Source organism: Rutidosis leptorrhynchoides, chromosome 2 (assembly GCF_046630445.1).
Source record: "Rutidosis leptorrhynchoides isolate AG116_Rl617_1_P2 chromosome 2, CSIRO_AGI_Rlap_v1, whole genome shotgun sequence".
Taxonomy (NCBI): domain Eukaryota; kingdom Viridiplantae; phylum Streptophyta; class Magnoliopsida; order Asterales; family Asteraceae; genus Rutidosis; species Rutidosis leptorrhynchoides.
In genome coordinates, this window is record NC_092334.1 from 255,362,512 (window position 1) to 255,372,465 (window position 9,954).

Here is a 9,954-nt window from a genome sequence, read left to right on the forward strand (position 1 = left end):
ATATAATTATAAATTATAACGTTTACCACCATAAATAATATAAATACAATATTTTTTTATAACGCTTGCAAGTTACAATTTACAACTATAAATAACAACACTTTTATTTGAACAATACAATAAAAATTTTATACAAAAGTTAATACATTTTGAGCTTCGGCATGGCCATCACTCAAAAATGTATTACTAGCTTACAACTAAAGTATATTGAGCTTTGGCATGGCCATCACCCGCTATACTCGTGTTGCCTTTGTAAATCTTCATATGTATCAAATTCATCGTCTTGCAAGTGTTGTCGCATTTGTATGATAATGTCAAATGGATCAAATTTACCTTCTTCTAATTCGTTGTCGGTATTTTCTTCGGTTGGTGGTGATAATCCGGCTTGATCTTCTTCTATCGCTATACCATCTTCAACATCGTTATCTAATGGGCTTTTTAATGATATTTGGGCTTTTTAATGATATTTGATCTTGTATCCTATCTACCTCATCCAAATAATCTTTCAAACATACGCATACCTTCACGGCTTGGGGTGTAAGTCTTGACCTTCTATCGGATATAATTCGACCGCTAACCGAAAAGGCCGATTCGGAAGCTACGGTCGAAGCTTGGACGGCTAATAAGTCAAGAGCTAAAGCGGCTAATATTGGATAGGTGTCTATGTCATCTTTTGTTTTCCACCAACCCAATACGTCAAAATTGTGAAATTGTTGGGGAGAAATATTTAGTGTAAAATTTCCAAGTTTATAGTTTCCCAACTCGTTTGTGGGTGTTGATGTTCTTGCACGCTTCGTAGCGTCTTCACGTATTTGATTAAAAAGGGTTATATTAAGATCTCGGGGCCTTCGATGAGACGATCCGGCCGTATATTGGTCAACAATTGGGTTTGTTTGTCGACCATATTTTGTTGCGTAAACTTCAAATAATTGCTCAAAAATTTGATTAAATTCGTATATTTGATTATTTATATAGCTAGGTTCGTCATCTTCGGGGCCATGTTGTCATCATAAGTTCGACCCCATTAAAATTTATTCGTGGGTCAAGCGCGCAAGCACAACAAAAAACCATGGGTATTTTACCAAAATATTTTTTAAACTTTTTTCTTATGTGAAAAACGGTTTGTCTAAATAAACGATTACTAGAACCCGCAAATTCGACTATTTTTTCCGTCATTAAATAAAGTTGTAATACAAGTGAACTAGTTAGGTAAAACTTGTAAAAAACTTGTTAATGCTTCTAAGTCATCCCATTCTTGATTTTCAAACGGTTCGGACAATCCTTTTCTAAGTAGTTTTTCATTAAAACCCGTCAAAGTTTCACATTGTCGTAATATATTTTCAAACATAATAAAAGTAGAATTCCATCGAGTATTATTATCAAAATAAGGCCCTAACCAAACCCCACCACAATTTTTAACGTATTTTTTATAGTTATGATGTCGTTCGTTGCTCGAACGATATATTGTTACTAACAATCTTCAAAATTTATCTTTTAAAGGACCACAATAGTTTAAAAAATCTTGATGGCCAAGTTTATAATATGAGTAACACAACGTGTATGTAATAAAACACTATCTAAAACCGGTTTTAAACGAATTTTTAACATACGCATTGCACTATCATTATTTGACGCATTATCTAAAGAAATACTAAAATTTTTATCGTCTAAATTATATTCAATTAAAGTGTCCTTATATTATTACCCGTATGTGGATAATCAAATAATTTAAAAGCGATTGTCCGTTTCATTAATAACCAAGAATCAGGATGAAACCAATGAGCGGTAACGGCTAAATAAGAATTTTCCGTTCCGTGTCGTGCGGTCCAAACATTACATGTTATAGAAACTTTATATTTATAGTTTCGAAAACCTTCAATTATATCATATTTTTTTTTGCTTTATTCCATAATTTAAACGCATCACGTCTTAAAGTAGAACGACTTACATTGTTATATCACGGTTGTAGTCGAGTACGAATTATTTGCGTAAGCTTTGGATTGTTAAAGTGGTTGAAAGGAAGCCCTTGTTGAATGACATACTTCGTTAAATCGATACGAAGGCCTTCCATATCGAAAGCCAAAAGTGAGCCATTCCGACCAAGTGGAGGTTGCATCGTATCTTGATCAACAATTGATTTACAACTTGTAGGTGTAGCAAGATGTTTTCGTAAAGAAGTGTTACCCACACTTGAATAAAAATTTCCACATCTTTTACAACGAGCTTTTTCCGCCCCATCATTCATTACACACAAGTCGAAATTAGCCCAAAAATCGCCTTTTCGGCTAGTTGTTTTTATGTGGCTAACATCGTTGTTGGTGTATTTGAGAGTTATCCATACTAACCAGTAACTAGTGCATTATTGTTAATTATTGAATAATTAGATATTTAGATTTAGAATGATATTTGAGAATTGAGAGTATGAGAAGGTGTGATTTCAAAAAAAAACTAATACCATGTATTATACTAGACTAATGGGGGTAAAATTGTCAAAAAAATCCAAAAAACTGCACAAAAATTCAAAAACGGCTATATTTTTTTTGACCGTTTATAGCCGAAAATCGGTTCTAAAAAAAACCGATTTTTGTCCGGTTTTAACCGGTTTGCGTTTGAAAATGGATCCGATTTAGAACCGGTCCGGATCTGTAACTGGTTTCGGTTTTCGGGCAGAACCGGTTCTATCAGAACCGGTTTTCGATTCTACACTGTTTTTTTTTTTTTTTAAAAAACCGGTTCTTGTGTGCACCTATACTCAGTAGTTAGCTCGGCAATTAGTGGTGTATTCTATGATTTACGCACAAAAATTTTATATATATATATATATATATATATATATATATATATATATATATATATATATATATATATATATATATATATATATGGGAAGTAACCAATCGGGGGGAAGCACTTTTTACGACTACTTGCTTTGTGGCAGAGAATACACTTTTTACGACTACTTGCTTTGTGACAGAGAATACACTTTTTCTCTCATACAGTATTTTCTCACTCTAGAACTGAACCGCTCAGCCAAGGAGTGCTAAACGGATTGACTTATTGTTTAGTCTCGGAAGATTCATAAAGCCACCCCATGACATTCAGGTATTGAACCGAGTTTGCAGGGGTTAATCCCGAGGGTAAACACCAATCGGCAATTCATCTCACCAGGCGGAATAGTTCTAACTCTGTACTATTACGTATAAACACTAGCCGGAAATACGTATCCACATATGGCGCCATCCGTTCTAAAGAATAGAATAAGCACAAACGGTTCAAAAGCAGTTGATATACCTTCGACAAGTTCACCAATGGAAACAACTCGTGAAGTTCTAATCGAAGATATACCGCCCAACTGAGTTACGGTAGAAGAAATACTAGAAAAATTGCAGAAGAAGAAGATGAGAACATAAGTGAGGAGATACTAGAAGAAATAATAACAGAAGCTGTCACATATTTCAAAAAAATTGACAACCGATACACTAAATTCAAGAATTAGGCATGCAAGACGAAGACCGCAAGCCGTGCAGTACAAGAAATCGCCAGTAAACAATGCAAAACGTATATTCCCAAAGCAAAAGATGACGAAACAACAATTATCCATGTTATTAGAACATTTGGGTATCTCAGTTGACGATTCAGAGCAAGAAGAAGATTATGGTGTGTTTTTAAGTAATGAAACGATAAAGGAAGAAGATGAAGAAGAGGCCATTTTTGAAAAATGGCAACTAAAGTGTTGAACGGAATTCTAAGCAAAACAACACCACCAAAATAAACAAAAGTTAGCACAACCCGCCATCGGAGAAGCAACAGTAGACAACTTTCTCATGTTAATAACAGGAGAACCAACGAAAAAACCACCCGCAATGGCTGAATCAACTCAATGTTTCATTAATCACATAGCAAATTATCTACTCCCGAGAAATTTGGAAATACCATCAATTGGAGTCTATGACGGAACAATAGACCCGAAAGATTTCTTAGCAATGTTTGAAGGAGTGATGCGCATACAACATTGGGAAGATGAAGTAGCCTGTCATATGTTTCCGACGGTTTTACAAAAAATGGAAAGAGAATGATTCGCCGGTAAAAGTATTACAAGCGTTTAAGATTTACGAGCCAAATTTGTTATGCAGTATCAAAGCTTGAGAAGCTACACGTTAACACATCTTGATGCATATGAGATAAAAATGCATAACAATGAGTCATTGAGCAACTTTATGAAGCGCTATACTCTTGAATGCCAAAAAATACGAGACATTACGGAATCTCAGTTGGTATATGGTTTCATTTTCTGTTTAGACTAAGGACGGCTTGGAAATCTAGTTCATGCACTGTAACACCCCGTTTTCTCCGTATATGATTTAAGGCACGTAATTAATTTCGTATATGTTTAATATTGCAACCATGATCGATTGTATGTAGTTTAAGTGTTAGAAAATTGAGTTTAAGAACCTTACTGTTAATCTGTCTCGTCTGAGCATGGTATATTGCGAGTGGGCATGTCGCGATACGCGACGGTTGGTGTTGAAACGCGACAATTCCTGAAACCCCATTCTGTCCACATTATCGCATTTGGAATATGTATGTCGCGTGTGGGTGTCGCGAAACGCGACCTGATGTCGCGAAACGCGACAAATGTCGCTGTTTGACATTTTTGACCCGAATTAAATGGCATCTTTTGGGGGTGTATTGGTCTTTTCACGTGTGGCCGGTTTTGGAGACTTAAAAGCTGATTGAAGCTTATCCTAACTCATTAAACACTCTTTCAACTTCATCACATTCAATTTTAGAGAGAGAGTTAGGGTCCTAGTGAGAGAGAGCTCACTTGGAGAAGAAGGAGACCAAATCTCACCCGAGTCCAAGTTTTAAAGTTGCTCCCTACGTCTCTAGCTATGAGTTGATAGTGTTGGTAAGTCTTAACTCCGTGTTTTGAGTTTAATTTGATTTATGGCTAGGGTTTTGTCATTTAAGACTTGTAAGACCCATTTGGGGGTTAAATGGGTGATTTTGGGTTAAATTGATGTAAGGAAACCCTAAGGTTTTGTAATCTAGGGTTTGGTCTTGTGATTTGGTGTTTGTATATATAATTGTGTTGTTAGATCACTAATATACTTGTGAGTTAGTGAAAGATGATTAATGGGTACAAGTTTGACCAAAAGTATAAGTCTTGATGTTAAAATGGGTCAAATGGGTAATGGTTGGGTATGATGGGTATGAAATACCCTAAGTTTGTGTTAGTTGGTGTTAGTAGACTTTAATCACTAGCTTTTAGTGATTAATGATGAGTCTTGGCTTTAAATGGACGGTTTGGTGTAAATGGGTCATTTATGGCAAATGGGTCATTAAATGCACATGAGTAAATGATTGGTGTTTAGTCCAACGAATTCGTTAATCATATGCATAATGTAATAGGTACGTTACATTGAAGGTTGCAAGCTTGAGTTCTAATTCATCGAAGGCGTTAAGGTGAGTGGAATAATTATATGCGTAGGTGTATAATGTATTTATTTGTTTAGCGTGATATGTGAAGTGTCGATGTGCTAAGACACCATGTTTCACGTAATGAGTGAAGTGCCGATGTGCTAAGACACCACTCTAAGTAATATGACGGGTGAAGTGTCGATGTGTTAAGACGCCACTCGGGGTGAAGTGTCGATGTGTTAAGACGCCACCCGGAGTGAAGCATCGAAGTGTTAAGATGCCACTCGAAGTGAAGTATCGAAGTGTAAAGATGCCATTCTAAGAAACATGACGGGTGAAGCATCGAAGTGTTAAGATGCCACTCGGGGTGAAGTATCGAAGTGTTAAGATACCACCCGAGGGTTTAGTGATACGAAATGCTAAGAACACTAACGGATGTTATGAACACCCATGGTCTTTTGCAAGCACCATTCCCTTGTACGATTGGTTAACCATGGTTATGTGTTGTAGTATAGCATATTATATTGTTCGTGTTATATGCTATTGTTTGTGCTAGCTCGTGATATCAGGGATTTTAGCGTTGTACTTTGAGATGGTATGCTAATTTAAAATGCTAGCGTGTATGAGGTATTTGTGTAAGTGATTGCAAGTAAGTAGGTTATATATGTACGTGTATAATTATTGCATTCACTAAACTTTGCTTACCCCTCTCGTTGTTTACTTTTTAGGTACGAACATGGAGAATGTGAAAGGGGTTGTCGGGAATTAGATATTCCCATGTTGGTTGCTAGATGAAGCTTTTGGAAGTCAACTTAGTGTTTTGGGTAGTTTAGCCCCAAAATCATGCTCGGGTGTTGTTTGGTTTAAAACTATCTTTTAATGGGTCGTACTCGTAAACATTTGGTTAAAGGCCTTTGTGCCTATTTGTAAACATTAAAACTTGTTGTATGTTTAAACGGGTTGTATGAAACGGTTTACATCATGTGACCATTCGAATGGTTCGTAAATGGTTTATTGTTTAAAAAAATAATAATGTCGGGTTGCATACGGGTTGGGTTGTTTCAAGTGGTATCAAAGCATGGTCTAAGGGATTTAGGTGACTTGAGATAAGTGTCTAGACTTAGACTTTATTGTGTATGCGTTTGGTCGGACCGGGCTTGGTTGATGCCTAGGTTTAGGTGAACTAACCATGTGCTAATTATTTTGTGTTGTGTTTGAAATCATCAAGCGAGATAGACGTTGTACTAGCAAGTTAACACCGTGTGCTCGCGTAACAATGACTAGCTACCATTGTTACGGGTTCAAACCGTGCCAAACAAGCGATGTACGACGATTGTTGAGCAAGATGGGGCGTTGTGGTGCGAGTGAGTTTATATGCGTTCGTGGTTTAATCGTTTTTGCATTTCTTAGAATGAAGACAGAAGATGAATATGGAACGGACGGGCCTACTCAAAAAGGGAAGGATGAAATAACGTTAAGGGTTGAGGCCGAATTCGAATGTTATATCTCGATTTTCGCCGACAAGTTAAACAAGTTGTCCGAGAGTCGTTCGAGGGACTAGTAACCGAGATGGTCCGAGACCAAGTGGTTAAAGTCGTAAGGGAAGAGTTTGATAAGAGGTTTCCCAAACCTCAAGTTGGTGGCGGTGAAGGAGTATTTGTGAGTTTTGAATCACATTCTCTGAAAAACATTCGATCGCTTTTCGGGTAAGGGGAAGTTTGAGTCACAAGGTGCTCCTAGTAAGAGGGCGAGAAGTACGCCCGAGGGTGTTGAAAATGTGAAGAAGAGGAGTAAGGGAGGTTATGGACCTACGTGCTATAATTGCGTACAAAAAGGTCATTTGTCGCGTGATTGCACAATTGCACCTCATAAAAGTGACATAAGTTTTGAGTGTCGAAAGGATGGACACCGAAAGTCGGAGTGTCCTGAGTTGTTTTATGATCAAGGTAAAGGTGTCATTGGGAGCATAGGTAGCATGAGGAAGGGAGTGTCGGGCTCCAGTATGTCTAAATGTTACAATTGTGGACAAGAGGGACATAAATCTCGTGAATGTCCGCCGAACAAGACTGCATGTTTTTATTGTCGAAATGAAGGGTATCGAAAGTCAGAGTGTCCCGATTGGGTTGCTAAACAGACTATAAAGTTGGGAGGTGTATGCCTACGAGTTAATGCTTCTAAGTCATCCCATTCTTGATTTTTAAACGGTCCGGACAATCCTTTTCTAAGTAGTTTTTCATTAAAACCCGTCAAAGTTTCACGTTGTCGTAATATATTTTCAAACATAATAAAAGTAGAATTCCATCGAGTATTATTATCAAAATAAGGCCCTAACCAAACCCCACCACAATTTTTAACGTATTTTTTATAGTTATGATGTCGTTCGTTGCTCGAACGATATATTGTTACTAATAATCTTCAAAATTTATCTTTTAACGGACCACAATAGTTTAAACAATCTTGATGGCCAAGTTTATAGTATGAGCAGCACAACGTGTATGTAATAAAACACTATCTAAAACCGGTTTTAAACGAGTTTTTAACATACGCATTGCACTATCATTATTTGACGCATTATCTAAAGAAATACTAAAAATTTTATCGTCTAAATTATATTCAATTAAAGTGTCGTGTGGAATTTTCCTTATATTATTTCCCGTATGTGGATAACCAAATAATTTAAAAGCGATTGTCCGTCTCATTAATAACCAAGAATAGGGATGAAACCAATGAGCGGTAACGGCTAAATAAGAATTTGCCGTTCCGTGTGGTGCGGTCCAAATATTACATGTTATATAAACTTTATATTTATAGTTTCGAAAACCTTCAATTATATCATGTTTTTGCTTTATTCCATAATTTAAACGCATCACGTCTTAAAGTAGAACGACTTACATTGTTATATCGCGGTTATAGTCGAGTACGAATTATTTGCGTAAGCTTTGGATTGTCAAAGTGGTTGAAAGGAAGCCCTTGTTGAATGACATACTTCGTTAAATCGATACGAAGGCCTTCCATATCGAAATCCAAAAGTGAGCCATTCCGACTGAAAGGACCCGTTCATATCGATTATAAACGATTCACAATAGTTGATTACATCGCGAGGTACTTAACCTCTATATGATACATTTTACAAACATTGCATTCGTTTTTAAAAGACAAACTTTCATTACATCGAAAGTTGACGGCATGCATACCTGTAACAGCCCCAACCCGTATTAAAAACCGGCCCAATAAAATTTTTCCTTTTAATACGCTTTAAATAATACTTTAGGTCCCAATTATGTTTCCATAAACATCTTTAATACAATAGATGGTTTATTAAACCTTAAAACAATTAATGCATTAGTTAGTTGTCCAAACGGACATACACGACCCGACTAGTTTAGTTTCCAACCAAAATCGAGCATGGTGATTTGGGAATACGCTACCCAAGTCCTAATCGAATACAAAAGCAAGATCTTCTAAGCAACCTAGCCAAGATCTCTAATCCCCAAGCTTACCCGAGCCGCCAAGCATGCGAACCTATAAAAATATCAACAACGAGAGGGTAAGTTAACGCTTAGTGAATGATAATATACTACATACATATATATGTATAAGATGGACACGCCACACAAATATCAAATACCGCATACGGAAGCATCCATGTATAAGGCAACTACACTAAGCATACCGTAAGATCACTAAGCAACGAGCTAAAGATACATCAACAAAATATAAGTTCACCAACGACGATGTGAACAATGCCAATAAGCTACACCCAGAGGGTTAGCTACATCACGACAATACAACATTATACGTATACAATATATATATATATATATATATATATATATATATATATATATATATATATATATATATATATATATATATATATATATATATATATATATCTCGAATAACATAATTTGCTTACGCTTACAACACAATAACCATGGTTAACCAAATCTTCGCAAGGGAATGACTTCGCGAAACAAGTCATCGATGTTCATAACAACCGTTAGCTTCCAAACACGGCTATGGCATGCTAACCCCCGAGGTGTTCCAAAAACGGCTATGGCATCACCCCCAAGTGTTCCAAAAATGGCTATGGCATCACTTGATCAATGTGTGAGTAAAACACGGCTATTACTCACAATCATGTGCACAAACACGGCTATGTGCAACAATTAATACGGGCAACAACGTGGGAGTAAAACACGGCTATTACTCACCACCATATGCACAAACACGGCTATGTGCATATTTATCAATTGGACAAAATGGCTATGTCCCACAACTATGGTCACAAAAAGGGCTATGTGACACCATTACTACGGGCACATAAAACATATACATACATACATAGATATTCCACTCACAATATTAACCCTTCGCCATTGGGGTTATATAATCCACATCACACGCCCATGTGATAACGTACACACAAAGTGTGCACCTCGCCAAGGTAGCCAACTAAAATGCACAATCGTGCCAATTGGACCTATACACAAGTCCAACAATTCCACCTATATGAGAAGGGAGCTCTAT